Source organism: Balearica regulorum, chromosome 1 (genome assembly GCF_011004875.1).
Source record: "Balearica regulorum gibbericeps isolate bBalReg1 chromosome 1, bBalReg1.pri, whole genome shotgun sequence".
Taxonomy (NCBI): domain Eukaryota; kingdom Metazoa; phylum Chordata; class Aves; order Gruiformes; family Gruidae; genus Balearica; species Balearica regulorum.
In genome coordinates, this window is record NC_046184.1 from 96859703 (window position 1) to 96878831 (window position 19129).

At 39.1% G+C, this 19129-nt stretch overlaps 1 protein-coding gene across 6 annotated transcripts in view; it reads right to left on the minus strand.

Moving 5' to 3' along the window:
- The window catches only part of GUCA1C (guanylate cyclase activator 1C), a 134807-nt gene that overhangs the window by 41380 nt on the left and 74298 nt on the right, over positions 1 to 19129 (minus strand). For 2 of the 6 annotated variants that reach the window (XR_012837876.1, XR_012837875.1), the window contains exons 5-7: positions 12312 to 12392; positions 9341 to 9455; positions 1259 to 4699 (exon numbers count right to left, since the gene is read on the minus strand). The gene's annotated coding sequence lies outside the window, so the exon portion shown is untranslated. Of the gene's footprint in view, positions 1 to 1258; positions 4700 to 5159; positions 5457 to 9340; positions 9456 to 12311; positions 12393 to 19129 lie in introns of those variants that run through there. The other 4 variants (XR_012837882.1, XR_012837879.1, XR_012837885.1 and 1 more) reach the window with 4 other exon arrangements.

Consider the following 19129-nt stretch of genomic DNA (forward strand, 5'->3'; position numbering starts at 1 on the left):
CTCTGATAAACTGTATCTAGGAAATTTCAAGTTTTCTATGTGTGGTGCTATGAAATATCGGGGAAAAATGTAATGAAGCATTTGAGACATAAAAATCACAGACAATGAGGACAACGATATCAGGACAGAGAAATCAACAGCTATTTTATGGAGAAACTTCAAGGGACCCCAGCTTTTTCCCCATAGCAAAATTTTCACTAAGCCTCTCTCAGTGTTATATATTAGCACCATCAGTCTCTGCAATCAACAGGAATAAGATGCTTGGACTTTAAGGACAAAGGAAGACAGTGCCATTTAAAATTTTTATCTGATCCCTTTGCTACGGTGACAGGCAATGATCTTAACAGTGGCCATAAAAATCACAGGTCACTGAACTGAAAAGTCTTATTTTCCTTTAACCTCGAACAGCCTTTCAGAAATTCTTTGAAATAGTCCTGCAAAATAATTTGAGAAAGGATCACTCAGATTTCTTTAAAAAAGAAAAAAAAGAACGTTTGTGTAATTATGCTGAGGAACTGATTACCACAAGGTGGTATGGAGCTTAAAAGTAAATAAGAATTCAAAAAGCAATTAGACAATTTCATGGAGGAAAAGCCTATTAAACCTGTGTATTGAACTTGTTATTTGATTGAGTGGCCACGGGCTGCTGGAAACAGAGAGAGTGACTGAGGGGTACCCCTTCCCTAGGCACATGCTCCTGGCTATTGCCAGAGACAGGAAAGTGGACCAGAAGTACTTTTGACCTGACTAGTGAGGTAGTGAGTATGGCTATTTTTGTATACCAGGCATGATCCGAAGAGTGTTTAATTGGCTTATCTTTATCCAGCTGGTGGCCAGACAGACTGACTGAAGAGCAAACGTTTTGGAAAAAATGATGCTATTTCGAAGGTCCTGTCTTAGATGGATGTCTGGGTACAACGCAGGAAAACCCAGTTTATTTGTAATTTGCACATTTATCATAAAAGCGTTGATTTAAATTATTTTTTCTGTACAGTTTCTATTTGCATCTTCCCATTGTTTTTTCACACAGGCTTAGCGCTTCCTTATTAGGGACCTTTCTAAGAACATACATAGCATGCTTAGCACCACTAGCCTTGAAGAAATCTTCCATTTAATAAATAAGTCATAATTTGATTTGACAGCAGTATTACATCTAATCTGTCTGTCCTTGCTGGGGTAGTGTCTGGGATTATCTAAGCAGCAAGATTAGTGCTACATGAACAGGCATAGGAATTCACAGCAGACAGAGCACCTGGGCACAGAGGGACACAGTGGGAAATGGGAGCAGATTCAGTTCCAGCACACCAGGGCATGTCTCCCAGGCTACAAATAATCCATAGACAGACATCTATGTTTATAGATGCACATGCAAGTAACTCTGGAAGCCCAGGACAGGCCACATTTTTCTTCTTTTGTTCAATAACTGGAAATACTTGAAATTAAATGTAATGTAATTTACCCTGTGAAAGCACTTCAGTAATTCTGCCATCTTTCCCCTCAGGCTACTAAGTTTTCCTTGAACAGCTGTGTTTGCAACTCACAGCTTCGCTGCAGTTTGCTAGTATACTCTGCTTTGTAGATGCAGCAAGCGAGGGACAGAATTTTTCTCTTTTTTTGTGTGTGTTTTGTGTTTTAAACAGAATGAAATAGTCTTTCAAATCTAAAAAGACTGTTTTGCTTTATATCCTGGATAAAAGCAACCCTGCACTCCTTTTAAAATATATTTCTACCGAGAATTACTATAAATATTCATCTGCATGTAGGGAATTACTAGCTAATAACCCATGATGGTTAATAGCCCATAACAGAGGACATGCAAACTATGGCCTGTAAGGTACATCTACAGTTCATGTCTGCTCAACAGCAACTGATGCAGAATGGACCCAGGTGATTACAGTAACTCACTTTATAGCATATCCAAAAAGTTTTATCATCTGAACCTTTGCTAGCCACAATGCCAGTTTTTTTACATTACTGAGGTCAGACTGAAAAAACTTGCAAGTTGTATTTTCTCCCTCCTGTTCTTCTGTCAGAAGGACACCAAATAGTTGCGAGCAATATCTGTTAATAGGATAGGACAGAGAAAACAAAAAGGAAATGGATATCTTTTTATCTTACTATCAGCATTTTGTATTACATCCCAAGAGGCAATACGCAAAAATAAAACCAGCATGGAATTTAATATAAAAGAAAGACGTGGGAAAAATCTTTTGATCTTTTATAGTTTATATTCCTCAAGAGGAATTTCATCACCACTATGCTATGCAGCACTGACTGTGCTGCCATGGCAGTGTGAGACAACTTTGCAATCTCAGAGACAGTTCCTAACTGCTGTAATTCTTGACAGATTTTAAGATATGACAAAATATAAGTAGGCACAGCATTTATTCACGTGTTTTTTCACTGAGTATTGACAAAGAGTATTCCTCTGTGTTTCAGTCTGAAAAACTGATGAAAATAGATGTTAGAGAATTTACTGGTCACTAAGAAGTTGCACTCTATGAGTAGGAAGGCAGAGTGTCTCCTTTTAGAAAAGGAATGTATGTGCTTAATCAGTACATGCAATTAAAATGAAGGCATAGCAAATCTGGTAGAGTTTAGAAAGTAAAGATCACTGTTTCCAGACAATTTTCCTGATGTATCACAGATTTCTTTCTTGCATTTATAAAGTATTTTCATCACCGTGTAATAGGTCAGCATATCAGCATTCACTGTTAAGAGTAAACCACTTGAACTCTAAACTCTGAAAAATTGGATTCAGACTTGCAATCAAAATTTGAAAAGAAACAAAGGGGGAAAAAAAGTCATTGCCATTCCAAAGCTGTTTGAAGGTTTAATTTCATGAAAAGAAAAGTGGTCTCTAGCTTAAGAAGCGAAGGTTACATATTCTGTTTGTGAAACCAAGTAGGTTCCTCTCAGCCATTATATTTGGGTGGAAATGGAGACCTCAATTGATCTTTCAATTTCATGAGCTGGCATATTAAGAAAGTCTCTAATCTGTTCCAAACTTCCATTTTCTTAGAGAATACAATAACCACTGAACTGGTAGAAAGTCCCAGGAAGATATGGGATGACAGGAAAAAAATTCTCATTCTTTAAAAATCACATGTTCAGCATGCAACAGCGAGCATGAAGATTTTACCAAATTCTTTTCCATAGCAGATACAAAAGGGGGAAAATATTCTAAGTACCCTGAGTTAATTTACTTACTAAACCAGGCCTCATCCTTGAAAAGCACACCGCGGTGAAATACGTCAACTATTCTCGACAGCAAGTGCTGTTTGCATGAACCTGGGAAACTGACCTTTAATAGAATCATATTGCTTCTGTCACAGTTCTTGAAAATCACCACGTTGATGTGATTTATCTAAGACACAAGATAGACCTCCTAGAGCAAGTCCTCTAAATCTGAAGATTTACTCAAAGGTAACCACTCTGGTTTTGCACTGATAAGTTTGAGACCAAATTTTCCAGCCTGTTATCAAAGAAATTAATGTATTCACAACCCAAAAAAATTTCCACAAAAAACATTGAACTAAATTCTTTCTGTATTAATCTTTTGATAGCCTTGACTGCCACAATATTTTGCAACAAGAACTGAAAGCTAAAGCTGAGCTCAGGTTTTCTGAATTAGGCTTAACCTTTTTGTCCACTTCACATAATTTAGGAAGGCTCTCTGGAGTATTAAACATATTTCTGTTAATAAATTCAAGAATATAAACCAAAGAATGCTCTTTTCCTTGGAAAGTAGCATCCACAATGAATAATTACACCTACCTAGTGGCACACGATCTTGGAATAGAATTGAATTTTAGATAATATTTTCTACTTGGATGTAGCATGATTCTGACTTCTTTAATTGTTCAGGAGGAATCTCTGGTCGTTCTTATTTAGAAAGAAAAATAATTAGTATTTACATTCAGGAGTTGAGTATTATGTGTATGTATAAAAGGAGTCAAGAGAAGTTTGTAAAGGAACAACAACTGAACAAAAGCAAATAGAGAAAAGAGAGAACACCAATTAACTTCAGGAGGATATGGAAGCCCTAGATGAGCAAACTAACAACTGTCAGCTCATGAATAATGACATTTTCACAGCTGAGTTATCCTCCTGTGCCTTAAAGGTGACATTGGAGTATTTAAAAATAATAAGTCTGCAGTACTGGAGAAAAAGGCCAGGACAACTGATAAACCTGCACTCTGATACTAATACAAGTTTCATATCCTTCGATCTAAAATGAAGGTCACCAGAAGAACTATAACAGGCTGTTTAATTCTGTAGATCAATTATTGGAAAAGTTTGAAAAACTGAAGTTTGTTGCTGCAATAAACCTCAGAGAATGTGAATGTGCACCTTCGACAACCAACCGCTGGCATCTTTCAGTAACAGAAACCCCCAGCAAACATCCATAGGTAGTAAACTTTCCTGATGCTGCAAGACAGCATAGGACAAAATATAAAAAGATCCCTGAAAACAAATCTATATGTTTCTTGGGTCCTTGATGGGGAAGAAATTAAAACTTCACCTGAAAATATCTGATCTTTTTCTTTCACCTTAGAGGTGTCTGGAGGCTATTCCCTTTCTAAATTGAATTAGCAATATGCAGAAGCCAGAGGAAAACAGCTTATTAACAGGGGGAGAGTGAGCTGCACCTTCTCTGAATGTTGCTGTAGTCCTGTCTTCTGAGGTCATCGTACATCTGCCAAGTTTTAGAAACAAGTAGGTAACAATTTGTCCACAGAGAAAAAAAACCACAGCAAATAAGCACATGTAATGTGCACATGTACATGCATTATGTAATGTGGACTGGTAAAAATAATCAAGCTGAGTAGCTGTACTTACCAAGAGTGACTCTTAAAGTGTACCAATTTCTGTTGTAAATTATTATGGTGGATTGACTATGGCCAGCTGCCAGGTGCCCACCCAGCTGCTCTCTCATTCCGCCTCCTCAGTAGGATGGGGGAGAAAATAAGCTAAAAAAGCTCATGGATCAAGATAAAGACAGGGAGATCGCTTACCAATTACTGTCATGAGCAAAACAGACTTGACATGGAGAAAATTAATTTAATTTATTCCCAAATAAAATAGAGTACCATGCTGAGAAAGAAAGAGAAAGAAAAAAAAAAACATCTTCCCCACAGCTCCCCTTCCTTCCACACTCAATTTCACTCTCTTTCCTGACTCCTCTACCTCCTGCCTCAGAGCAGCGTAGGGGATGGGGAACGGAGGCTGTGGTCAGTCCACAACGGCTCCTCTCTGCCTCTCCTTCCTCCACACTCTTTCCCCCTTCTCCAGGGTGGCTCCTTCCCACAGGCTGCAGCCCTTCAGGGTAAGCCTGCTCCAGTGTGGGCTCTCCGTGGGCTGCAGCTCCTTCAGGGCACGTCCACTGGCTCCAGTGTGGTCCTCTCCCTGGGCTGCAGAGTGGATACCTGCTCCAGCGTGGTCTCCTCCAGGGGCTGTGGAGGAATTTCTGCTGGTGTGCCTGGAGAACCTTCTCCCCTTCTCCTTCTCTGACTTTGGTGACTGCAGGGCTGTTTATCAGACTCTTCCTCTCACCTCTGGCTGCCGGGCAGCGTTTTACCCTTTCTTCTCCAGGCTTTTCCCAAGGCACCACCAGCTCAGCTGCGGGGCCCAGCCGTGCCCTGTGGCGGGGCGGTTGGAGCCGGCTGGAACCGGCCATGCCCGGCACTGGGTGGCCCCCGCTGCTCCTCACAGGAAGTGCCTGGGCACCCGCACCCAGTGCATTGCTTCAGCCAAAATTTCAGCGCAGCTGAGGATGGGGACAAAAGCAGACACTGCCTGCACTGAAAAACAGGAGAGGCCCATCACTGCCCTTACAAAACTCATCGGAAAAGCTGTGTTGGTGCACGCCTCGATACCAGTTCTGTAACGTCTTCACGTATCTATGTGTGTCGGTGTCGCTGCCCTTTCCAGCAAAATAGGAACTCTGCCTGCATCTGTATGTCAGAAGTACTCCAGAGAGCAGGATATTCCCCCTATTTAGAAAGCATCAATTTTTTTTTTTGTAATTACGCCAGTGTGGACCTTTCACAGTGGAAGATACTCTGAGTGAATACAATCAGGCAGCTGCAGGTTCCCATACTGCAAACATAGATGTAAGATCCCCTATAGGCGTACAGGCAAGCTGTTCTCTTGATAGCTTATGTCTGGCAAAAAAACTACATCTGAGCTCTGAGAAGTTCGATGACAATAAAAGCAAATACACATCAGCGATGAAGATTTCTAAAGCACCAAGGCCAAGAAAGTCACGTCCTGGTCACCCAGGCAGGGCGTCTTTACTAAGGACTGTGGCTCGTAGTGAAGCTCTCCCCTGGCACACTGGAGGGAAACAAAGTGTGTGCAACAAATGATACTATGCTTTTAAACACCACAAGGCTTTAACTCTTCTTCTAGCTTGGTCAGAGCTTTTAGGGAGCGAGATTAAGATCACACACCAAAAGTGTGCTTACACGACTGCAGTGCATGCCATTCCATTAGAAGAACTAGCAGAAAATTTACTTAGTGGGCAGTTTCCAATTTAGTGCACTTTTAAGTAGCAGAAAACTTCTCAACTGTATGAAAATTAATTCTGTTTTTTCAACCAGCTGTATAAGACGATACTAAACCATCTGGCAGCCATATTGTCTAATTTGCTGTGTTTAAAATTAAAGAACTGGACTGCGGGCAGACTACTTGTGCTATCCAATGTGTCTTCACTATGCGTCTGTGCTATCCGATGCCATCAATGTGTCTTCCACACGGTGCCAGCAGAAGAACAGAAAGCTTTTTTTACTTTAATTTTACATCAATGATGGGAAAAGTCCATGCTTTACAAAACACTTCCTTGTATTTCAGATAAGAAGCTGCAGCACAGAAAGAGATTTGTCTCAGAGCAGCAGTGAAACCACGCTGGGGTCAGAAATAGCGTGTGCCGATCTGACACCTTAAGTCACTTGGCGTCTCAGGGATGAGGTTCCCCCCCCACTCCGCTTGCTCTGTCCTTGGCAGGGTTGCAGAAGAGCTGCCTTCTGCTGCGGGGATGCGACAGCTTCCGCTGAACTCATGTCACTCGTGTATTTACTCATGTCACTGCATGCACAGTGGTTGTGAGTTCGGTAAGGAGGGTAAGAGTAGCAACAGAGAAAGGGGATGAAGGAGGATCTTGTTCAGACAGACTATTCGTGTTGCCTAGTCTGCATTGCCCAATAACCCTGCTTGAATTATTGAATGCCTTAAGATGGATGCAAATCAATCGTGGATGCCATTTCAATAAATGAAGTGTAACCCAAATCACAGAGGCTTAAGACAACTGGAAACTGTACTGCAAGCTTGTGTGAGGCCCTGCCTTACACATTCAATTATTATGCTACTGCACTTAGAGAGTAAAGGAAGATGGCTTCTTACAAGCTTAATTTTACCTGCAAAAAGTCTGACTGTAAAGCCTGTATTTCTGGCCTTAAGGCAGTTGTGCTTTCCCACAGAACAGTGTTGAAAGGCTGGGTTTAATGCATTTCTCCCTATTGGCAGAAAAGTCACCTTAGGGAATCGCTGGTACTTCTGGCAATTTTATTGGATATCTGCTCAGCTTCAGGCACATAATAGTGTTAAGGATGCTATATCATGCTTATAACACACATTTGAAGAGACTGTTTAACACATGAACTAAAATCTGACGGTTCAACTGGAGCGTGCTCATGTTCTTTTACAAACTGCATTTACTGAATCAAAGAATAACAAACCAAAACACAACAGTTTTTCCTCTGTCAAAGGCATTAAAAGGTTTTTGAGTGACTTCAACATTTCTTCTAATTTAGGAATTGTTTTTCTCCTCTCAGAAAATGACTTAGAGCAGTTTTATTAACAGTCTTAACGATGTAGCAAGCCACAGCAACTATATTCACTGAAACACAAAATGTCATCATTTTGCTAACAAATATCTTTAAAGCTTCTTCATATCTCTACTTTTTCACTTCACAAGTTGATAATCCTTAAATAAGAAGCCTGGTTAAGTTTTGTCTATTTAATCTTAGTTCCTGCCTAAATTTTTTTCTTTAGTTTAAGAAGAATCTACTGAGCTATGCTTTATACAGTGGTTGTTCAATGTAAAAGACTCCCGGAGAGCAGAAGCCTACTATGAGACCAGGTGCTCTTATACCTGACTTAGACCTTCTTGGTTTTATGATTGATATAACAGGAATATGGAGTATGTCCCTAATTCTCTCATTTGCTTACTACATGACTTCTTTTTGTTTCAGGAGATAAATGGTCTGAAAATATCTAAAACTCTTTTTGCTTCTGTCTTCAGAACCTGACATAACACTGCTTTTTACTAAAGAGCAGACAGTCTCAGAAGCCAAATCTGCAAGTGAATCAGTTTGGTATTTTACTCCCCACGTGAAACACATGGTGCATGATGAGCCAAATTAAAAATGCAGTTAAAAGTGAGAGTTGCAAAGAGAGTTTAGATAGCACTGCTGCCGCAATGCATCTAGTCTGAATTCTAAGCACAGTGTTTCAAAGTCATACTCTCAAACCCCTCCCTGATCTTCCTCCAAATCTGGTAGAAACACAGTATCTGCCAAAAACTTATGTATTCAATTTATGCAATTTCCTGACCACCAAGTTCAGCACTAAACCAAAGATTTCCTCCCTCATCCAAGGACAAACTACTTGCAGCTTCACTTTTCATTCAATTCACTGTCTGAAGAAGGAACAGTCTTTCACTCTCTGAAAAAGTCCTGAACACCCGCAGGGAGCACGGCTATTACTGGCTTCAGAGAGAGACATAAGAGGTAGTTAGAGATGAAAATCCTCATTTCACCCTGGTAAATCCACCATTACACTATGGTGATGTGACAGGAAAAGAGCCAAATACCTGCCACTTTCATCCTGCTGAAGTGCTGAAACCAGGATTAGAGTTATATAAGGCTGTAAAATGGGAATTCAGCCGGCAAACGGAGGAATCTCTTGGTTCCCTTCCTTATTAAAATCACTGCTCTTGGAGCTGAGTAGCATTTCCTCAACATGAAGAAACAGCATAGAGGAGCTAAGTTCTCAAAACTGTAACTCTCACACAAGCATAGTGTTACAGGAGCACACTCTAGGTGATCTGTGTGCATCTGAAAATTTCTGCTTGGAGTAAAACTGCAGGACACATGTCCTAGGCTGGTGAAAACTTGATCAGATATTTATTATGTTCTCAGTATTTTGTACAGTGCTCAAACTTTGTTTATATTTCTGCATAAGGCTCTGAAGCACAGACTGAAATTGGATTCAAACCTGCCTGCACACAAGATGAGCACACCGGGATTGCTCAGGTATTTGCCATATAAAAGCTTACCTTAAATGAGAGGTTGGCAGTTCCAGGGTCCTCCTCCACACACACACAGGGAAGATCCCATGAATGCTGTCACTGCATCAGCTTCCCATCTAATGGTGCAGACTTCTTCACCACACTAAATAAGCAGAGAACAGAATAAACTTAAAGTCCGAGGTACCCTTCCTATTGCCTTCTTAACAGTTAACACATTAAAGCTGCCACAGTAAGTGTCAAATTAAAACTTGAAATCAGGGAGAGCACACCACCCTTATTTTTGAGTCAAGGTTGTGGAAGCAAGTGAAACCTCCACGGGGCCGAGGGCACTGGCCCCAGGGCTCTGAACTGGGGAACTCCAGTTTTCTCCAACCCTGCAGCACAATCCCAAAGGGCACTTGGTCCTGAAAGTGGGGAGTAAGGGATGGCTGCCCCAGCCCCTTCAGCCAGGGAGCAGAAAAAGTGCATTTAGAGTTGTAAGAGCAAAGTGAAAGCAAAGGGCTGACAGAAAGACTTGCAAATAGGGTCAGGTAGGTCTGAGCTCCTCCAAATTATGGCAGTACTGATGCCTCTCAGGAAGAGGAAGGGCTGGAATAGTTTGGAAGAAGTGGAGTGAAAGCAGCTCAGGTATTAAACATCTGCTTTTGCTTTGGGAACAAGAGTATATGTTGCTTGGAAATGCACGGTCTCCTTGACAGCTTGGGTGTGTAAGGTAGAGTGCGATACGCACAGTGTAAGCCAGGAAAATATTGATTAAATCAACTGTTTTGCCAGCTGGAGTTCAATGATATCAGACAGGGATGAACAAAGGCATCCTTCAACCTATTCTTTCATCCAACAGGAGACAGGTACTTTTGTCCTAGGAAGACAAGTGAATTAGAGTTGTAAATTTTACTAAAGAGCAAATAGGAAGTGGTTGATGGAGTGAAACCTGAGAACTTAATTAGCTTAAATGTATAAAATCGAACAAGTAAGAGGTGAATAGGTACTTTTGCAAAGAAACAAGGAAGATGGGAAACAGATTAAATCTTTTAAGAAACAGCTAGTGTTATGTATTTTGGATTTTTTTATAATGTTGGATATTTTACACTAAAATATCTAGTATTTTAGTACTGACAAGCCAATATTCTGACTGTTGCCCTCTCTACAAAAAATAAGTTACTTTTTGAGAAATCTGCTAAAAATAAAGCTTTATTCAGTGGGTTTCCTTTCATTGAGTTTTAAGAGAAGCACATGAGAAAATTCAAAGCAACGATTCCCAGTTTCGATACATACTGTAAAGTGCAGAAATTGATACTGCACACAGCAGCAGTCCAAGATACCACATAAAGATAAATGATTGAGGTACTGCAGAAAAAATATTTGTCCAGATGCTACCTTATTCTGATATAGCATTATTTTAATACCTGCATTTGTGTAACTGAAGTGCCTTTTCCATTTATCTTACCTCTGTGTGGCAACACTCTACATGTCTTTTAACTCATTCATCCAAAAAATCCAAGGCAGTTGGCTGAATGCTACATTGCATTTAACCATCCTGACAACACTAGGGTCAGACATCCAACAACCCCAGCCTAGGGAGTCTTATTATAGCAAATTTATGAGAGCAGATGTTCCTCAAAACCTTGCAAGACTACGTGTAGGATTTGGCACACTGGAGTTAAGCAGCCACAGTGGTACATATATATTCTCATAGCTCCATAAAGCACTAATTATATTGGTCTTACTGCATGCTGAAAATGTGCAACTGAAGCTAAGCTAGCACGATTAAGGGATCTGAAACCTTGGACAAGTGCTTGCCCTCAATATGCTGGGTGAACAGCAGGGTCTTAGAAGAACTCTTTGTGGGTTTTGGCAGTTTAGGGAATATGTGTTTAATCACTACTTTTAATGTCTTCTTTCTGAAAATAATTGAGGCTGTGTTTTCATCAAGAATGTCACATTTATTCTATTAATCCTATATTTATCAAATAAAATACCAGGAAATGAAGAAGAACAAGAATAAACAAGAATTCTATAGGTATAATATACATCAGGATGCATTTATTTACAGAAAAATGTTGCACAGAAAATTATTATTAGTTTCTCAAAATTGACTGGAATTATGATTTAAATCTTTAAAAAAGAATCATTTCAATGGCTATGGAAGGCAAAATTTCATATGTAAGACTCAATTAAGATCGCACTCAAATCTAGGAAAAGGTTGCTGGCAAAGAGAACAGTTTCTTTTACTTTTGGTAAAAGGAAAGGCTGCTGATCATCTGCTGCACTAAAAGGTGGATCTTAATCTGTTTATGAATAGAGTGATATGATGTAGTTGACTCTGGGATGAGGAGGTGAGAAACTGTCTCAGAGGATACCCCTGGTCATGTAATCCTCAGATAATACTAATACTCTACTATTTATATTTTGTAAATTAAATATCATACTGAAGATGATTGCAATTTACTAGTGTACCTGTGTACTGAAAAAAGTCTCCAGTCTGAAATATTTTTGGAAATCAGATTTTTAGCAGCTGGTTCAGTATATAAGATCAATGAAACAGATTTAGTGGTTATGCCACTAAAATTATACCAAAAATAATGCATAAATACAAGACATCAGACATAATTCTCCAGGGAAGATCCCATCACTGAAACCTGAGGGGATCATTAGCCCCAGAGTTTAACACACTCTTTTATAGAGAATGGTCTATGTTATACATTGCATTATGTTTTGTATCATTAGCTGCAGCTATTCCAAATAGCATGGCTACTCTTCTCGCCTGTCTGGTTTAGAAGCAGCATGCTACTTCCCTTTTCTTCCCCATCAAATACATGTTTGCACACTGTAACATTTTCACTGCTCTCAAATAAGTCTACAGACTTGGCCAAGAATATCAGCTGAATTATTTGAAAATGGTGTCTTTAAAGAATTTTTAAACATGTCTACTTTTAGTAAGGAGGTACATGCTTATTATTTAAAAAATATTAGCAATAATTTCTTTAAAAGAGCTAACACAGAAGAATCATATTGCTCTGTATTGAGTGCACGCAGAACAAAAGGCTCTTCAGGATGGCTTTTCTTTCAGGTAAATAACCTGTAAGAGGCAGATGGCATTCAGATTGGTTAGTTGCAGTTCCACGTGACATACTAGAAAAAAAAAAAGGTTTTAGTCTTGTAATATAAAGGGTTTTGTTAAAACAAAGCAATAAAATCTCACGAATATAAATTAAAGCTCAGAGCAGTGGTTTTTTTCCCCCTGTCATCAATAAAGCCTATTTTTAACTTTCCTCATGCCAAAGTAAGTCTTCAGCCTCATCTGGAAACAAAGTTTATAAAATGTTACTTACAATAAATTCAAGTTCTCTATGTGTTAAACCACCTAACTTTTGATAAAAGCATGGATATAGCCAACAAAAGTCAGATGCTATTGGTTCATCAGGTGCAACTGCATCCTACTTTACCTTTGCTTTTATTTTCATCAGAAGTAAGTCCACTGATGTTAATGGGTTCAAAATGGCAGAGCTGAGCTATAAATATTTCCTTGCTAGTTCTTTCCCATTTCAATGCAATACATTTTCAGAGACCAGCTCATCGTTATTATGAAACAGATTATGAAACTGCCTTTATCTCGAGCCACAAGTTTTTTCACTTTTGCTCTTCCCATTCTCTCCCCCATCTTCTGTGGGATGGAGTAAGCAAGTGGCTGGTGGGTGTTCAGTTGCTGGCCACAATATGTGTGCACACACAAAGCATTTTGCTAGAGTTGGTAAAAAAGGTTAAGCTTTTTGCAAGGTCTTTGACTGACTTAATTATCTTAAATATGTCTATATCCCGACAGTTACTAAATAACATCATGAGCAGATACACAGACCGTGAAGTGGTTGAACTAATGCTAGTGGAAGAACCCCTTTAACAGCTGCTGCGAAAAGCTGAGCAAAAGAGCTCAAACCTCCCACCCGGGCGCCCAAGGCAGCGGCAGGTCAGCCTCTTCACTCACTCTGCCCTTCTACATGCAAAGTCCAAAAGGAAGAAGCAGAAGCAGGATTGATTTTGCAGCCAAAGCACTCAGCTGGATGCAGGCTATCGGAGACAGAAACTGAATCCCCTGTTTGACCAGAGGTATAGGTTCGTACTAGCCCACAATTTCCTGTCATTTATATATAGCATGTAACTGCTTCAACTGCCCTGTTTTATTGCCTACTGAAAAGTGAGTGAGTAATTTCACACTTGCTTTTGGATATTAGGTTTATTATACCAAGCTTTATCTTAGAGTATACTTTGAGAACTGTTACACATTTCAGAAGAACAGGGATTTGTAACAGAGCTAGTAGCAGGCCTTTATTATAGAAGTGGTAGGAGTTACCATCTGAGAATAGTAGAGGTTTTTCACAGAGTAATTGGCATTGATTATCTCCCATCCCTGTGCACTGTCACTTTATCTTCCATCCATGTGCACTGTCACTTATCAGTACAGATGCCCTGGAAAGACGGGTTTATGAAGTGTCTGTGTACAGTACTGTAACTTTCTTTGTGGTAAAAGCAAGTTGATTATCACCTATGATCAAATCAGACCAGCCACAAAAGTTAATCACAGGTCTAGATGTCTGTTGTAGAAGTCATGGAAAGTCAAGAATTATTAGGTCACAAAAGGAGACAGGCAAGCTTCTAGCTTAAAGGAAAAAAAAAACCCCACCAAAAAAACCTCCACACAACCCCCTCCCAGAATTAAAGAAAATATAAGAAAAGAAAACAAAGAGGTCCTGAAGTGCAGGGTGCTGTTAATGGATCAGAAGGGGACAGCAGGAAGAATAGCGTTAACTTCTCTTGTTCATCTCTTGTGGCCTCAGTAAGTTCTCAAGTCAGTTTAGACAAGCCTTAGCTATGCCATTTCCCTGAAGTGTGTTGACATAGCTAATGACAAGGCCCAACAGATGATTAAAGGGATGAAGGAAGGAAGCGACATCATGCTTTCCAAGGAAAGAAAGGATCAAGTCAGATGTAACTCCAGTTCTTAGCATCACATTCCTACAAATAGAAAGCAATACTGAGGCTATCATTGTCACCATTCAGGCACGATGAGAAGTGTTAAAAATAATGAACTACCTATCTGAACACAGAAAAATGAGGTAAAGCATGGTATAATGTATGATTATCAGCCATTTCAGCTAGCCCTGAAACATGGATAATATGTGTTCTGCAAACTGTCCATCAAACCTATCCTACATTATTCTATCTGACAGATTAAATAGCTGATCTTCAGTGTGCGTAAAATTGCCAGATACCCAGCAATGTAAGAAGACCCAGGCCAGTTCTCACAAACAAAAAGCCTGAGCCTAGTAGTAATGAAAATTACTACCTTATTTTATTCTGCCAAAATGTCAGAGTTTGCATGGCTTGAAACATAAAAATGAGAGAAAGACTGTGTGCAGATAGCTAAGCAAAGGAAGTGGAGTTAAGGTGAACAAAAGCAGGTTGCAAACTGCCAGTTTTAGGGTAACAGAAGCTGCTAAGGGAACACAAGGCAACTAAATCTTACGTTATTTTTCTAGCACAGAACAGCATAATCGAAAAGCAATTAAAGGTACATGAGGTAGTGATTAGCTGATCTAATTGTTCACCAGCAATCTGAGAACAGATTGTCAGGTGTGATCATGTAGTCCTGACTTAGGCAAGTGATAGCGTAAGATGTATGTATATACGTTTTAAACAAATTAGGACAGTAGCATAAGGGCTAAAAGAAACTCACAAAGAATCAGAAAAGCTAAGCATCGTAGTGGGTGGCTTACCTTGAGAGAATTATGCAGTAATTTTGAAAAGCTAATGTTTCAAGCATAACCATTTATAGGGAATTTATAGCTATTCATCATTTATAGGACAACCAGAATAGTATCTAAGCAGCAATTAAAGACAGATTGGGATCTAATCATACAGAGTGGGTAGAACTTGTATCATGATGAATTCTTGGTCAATAAAATAAAAATTTTGGTGCAACACAAAAAAGTGTCCTCACAAGATGTAATTGGCTTAGCAACATTAAATACTGTGTATGGACTTTTGTTTGTACATCAGCAGCACAGACCCTCTGTTACAGAGAGGAAATAGTTAGCAGGCAATTTCATTTGTAACATGACTTGGTAAGACCTGCAAACCAGGCCAGAAGCTACAAACTTATATTCCAGTTCTATCACACGTGCTGCCTCTTAAAAATGACTTTATTTGCATATAGATAGGTATTTATTTGAAGGAAAAACATGGAACACAATATAAGTGAAAGCAACACAACTATGGTTCACCTTGACCACAAGGGCTACAACCTGAACATCTTCCCGAGATACCACCCCAAAATGGATGAGTTCCAAGGTCTGATAATAAATGGCATGCACCTTTAGTGCCTTGCTCAGTGCCAGACTTTGTATCCCATATGAGAAAAATTGTGCGCTATAAGGACTCAGAACTTTACTGACATTTAGTTTAATGGAAGGAAATTATTTTGCTTTCAATCAGCTCAGGAATATTCTGCTCCTAAATTGACTGCTAATTCCTAATGCAAGCCTGCTATCCATCCATATTGCTGTTATAGAAACTGCTCCTTAATTTAAAAGACCCTCTCTTTCTCCACGAAAGGTGTCATAAATTGGTGCAGATTTCTTTTGTTCAATTAAAAATGACATTAGGAATTATTTTTTTTAATATACTCTTTGCACTCTAAAAGGCCCATTTTGTGCTGCAGTGAAATGCTACAACAAATTCATGAAAATAACCTACTACTACCTTCTAGGTTTTGCCTGATTTATCTGCTGCTTATACTTTACCCTCTTAATTCTGGGCTGTTCAATTCACAGTATTTTCAGAAAATTACTTTTCCGGTATTTCTTTATAATTTTGCAAATTAGCCTCTGGCCATCAAATTTCCATTTCTGAAAGTTAATACATAATAGATGTCTTCACCTCCTATGTACTATATCAGTAGTTTTTTTCTTTCTTTGCCATTTTCTTTTTCTTTCAGAGAGGGAGAAGGGAAGAGAGAGGGAAGGATAAGCCTGCTATTCAGAGGGTTTGATATTATTCTAGGTTGATTATATTTGTGTAACTAATTGTAAGGAAGTATTAATGGAACTTATCTAGCAGGGTTGTAGGTTGACTTTCACTGCATCACCAACATTATTCTGTCAAGAACAAGTCAGCACTTTAAGACAGATGATCCACAAGTAATTAAGGCAAACGGTATCCCAAGCCAGAGATTTAGAGTGCTCAGTCACTGCATTAAGAGTATTACTGGTTTTAAGACACTGAAAGCCCATCATCCATGCTAGAGCTCATCCATGCTGCTTTTCCTGCCATAGCACAGTCTTTTATCATGGTTTACAAGAAATGCAGTAAATTCGTATTTACACACAACTACTTTCAATCCTCAATGATAGTACCCTGTTGTAAGACACCAGTTTAAAAAACGTTTTTTAAGCAGCAGGAGGTTTAAGATCACCCCTGTGTTCAATTTTGATATGATTTGTTCTCATACGATAGCTTTGGTGCTTTAAAGAAATTCCTCACAGATAACACATATCAATTGTAACAACATCCATGGTTCACAAAGCAGGTGGTTTTCCTTTAGATTGGGAGGGGGTACCTGCAAAATTATACAGGAAACATCTAGGCTAGAGGTATTTTTAGCTTAACAATATCTACATTGAACACCTTCACAGTCTGAACTCATTCCCTGGGACGTCTCCTTCAGTGTCACACTGTAGAATACATTTCTTTTTTAAAAGGTCTTGAGCTTGTTATGGGACGTTCCAGATGTGACTTACACCTCTATGCCCGGGGTGCATGGAAGAGATGTTGCACGGACCTTTCTGGGCTGTGTACTGCACCACTGCAGAGAGCTGCCTCACACCTCTTTAGCAGCACACAGGTTCATCTGTCTAGAAAGATAATATTAAATTGCCCTACAAACTACTGCTATCATAAAGTAATTTACAAGAACCTAAGTTACATTGTTAAAATCCATTTCTGGGGAACATACCTCCATGTTAAAACACCCCGGTTCACAGTTCTGATTTTAGGGCCAAATTTTAAAAAAAGCAGCCTCTATCTTTAAAGCACCATTTTATTGTGCAACATCCTGCTTGCAGTTTTTGTGGAAAAACGTGGATGAAACTGGCTACTTTTACCTTTTTCTGATTGACTATCATAGAAAAAACCCCAGATTTTCAATTAACAGCTTATTGGCTGACCACGCTTTATCTTGCTGATAGCACTTAGCTTAATGACAGGTTAATCTTCTGAAGACTGAGATCTGACACACCTCTTTTTCAGGAAATCAGAAAACAAATAAAATGCTAATCAGTTCACATGTGGCCATATAATTCCTCACCACTGCTTGCTGCAGGTATGACCAGGAATTATTTTATCAGGTTAAATCAATATTTCATGTAATCTTCATCAGGAGTTAACAACAACAAAAAGCAAATAAACCAGGATGCAAACAATCAATACACTCATACTCAACAAACTTGCAGTGAAAGGAGGAAGAATAGGCTTCAAGAGGATGAATTTTTTCCTGACCTTTTTTGAATGAGTGATGTACATCCTGGAGCATGAAGACTGACAGCACCAATAAGTTTTTATCCCAGCCAGTTTAACTACAAGCATTACTCATGCCGTGCCTTATAATTTAGACTTGAATTAACATACAGCTTTATTTACTGCTCTCTGCCATTCTATTTCTTCTAGCACAACACAGAAACGTTGGGCAAGCTGAATTATAGGAGCCATAACACCACAATGTTATTTTCCCAATTGTATATACATTAACATTCTGATCCCTTTCTTTTGGGAATGAAATCTGTAGTGCTAGAAGCCTGGTCTCTATCCAAGGCAAAGCCATTTATTTAGTTCACTTTCCCCCCTGCCTTTAATCTTCGAAGATGTATGTGGGGGTGGAATTTTCAGCCATCTGAAATAAAAGTAGTTCTGTCTTTTTGATGCTTGAGGGAATGTGAGAACAGTCTAATTCAAGAAAAGGCACTTTTTTGTTCTGAATAAAAAATTGTAGCAAAGTACTATGAGCTAACTGTCTGAAAAATGGCTTGGGAGCTATTCTAATGAAAAAGCATAAATATAAACAAACCTTCACAGGAGCAATGTAATTAGTTGTCTTGTCAAAGGCATGACCTGCAATATTGTAGTGTAAGAGGCTATTGCCAATCCAAGAAGCATTAATCCTGAGTTGATCTGATCACTGTAATAAAATTACCAACACAGAAAATGAGCTTCATCATCATTCATGAGCTGAAAGATGACTGGCAATATTTGTGGTTCAGCATATGAACGTACTTTTCCAAAGAGCTTGTTAACTATACCGTATATACCAAACACATTCTCCTGAACCTGGTATTTCACACAGATATTGTCAAGGGCGGGAAAAAAATCATAGCCTTACTCCAAACTGCTATGCTAGTTTCAAAATGAAGATGTCAAAACTTGTAGTTAGTATCTATAATTACAAGGAAACTTTTCACTGAGAAATGAGGTACACTAAAGCTTAATCAGCATGTTTACAATTCTAAAAAAGCCAAGCAGGATAAAGGTCTTAGGAGAGTAACTTTTTAATAGACACACCAACTTCTGCATGCTTGAGAGAAAAATATTAAATTTCCCCAACCAACCACCACGATAAAGTAATGAGCAAGAGCTAACCGTACATTTGCATTTTGGTGTGCAGTACATGTAAATCAAAGGTATGTAACAACTGCAGAAGGAGTACGTACTTATTGCTGGCAGACTTGGAGATTGTCCCAGGGAAGCTAGTACCCATTGTAATGCTAAGCA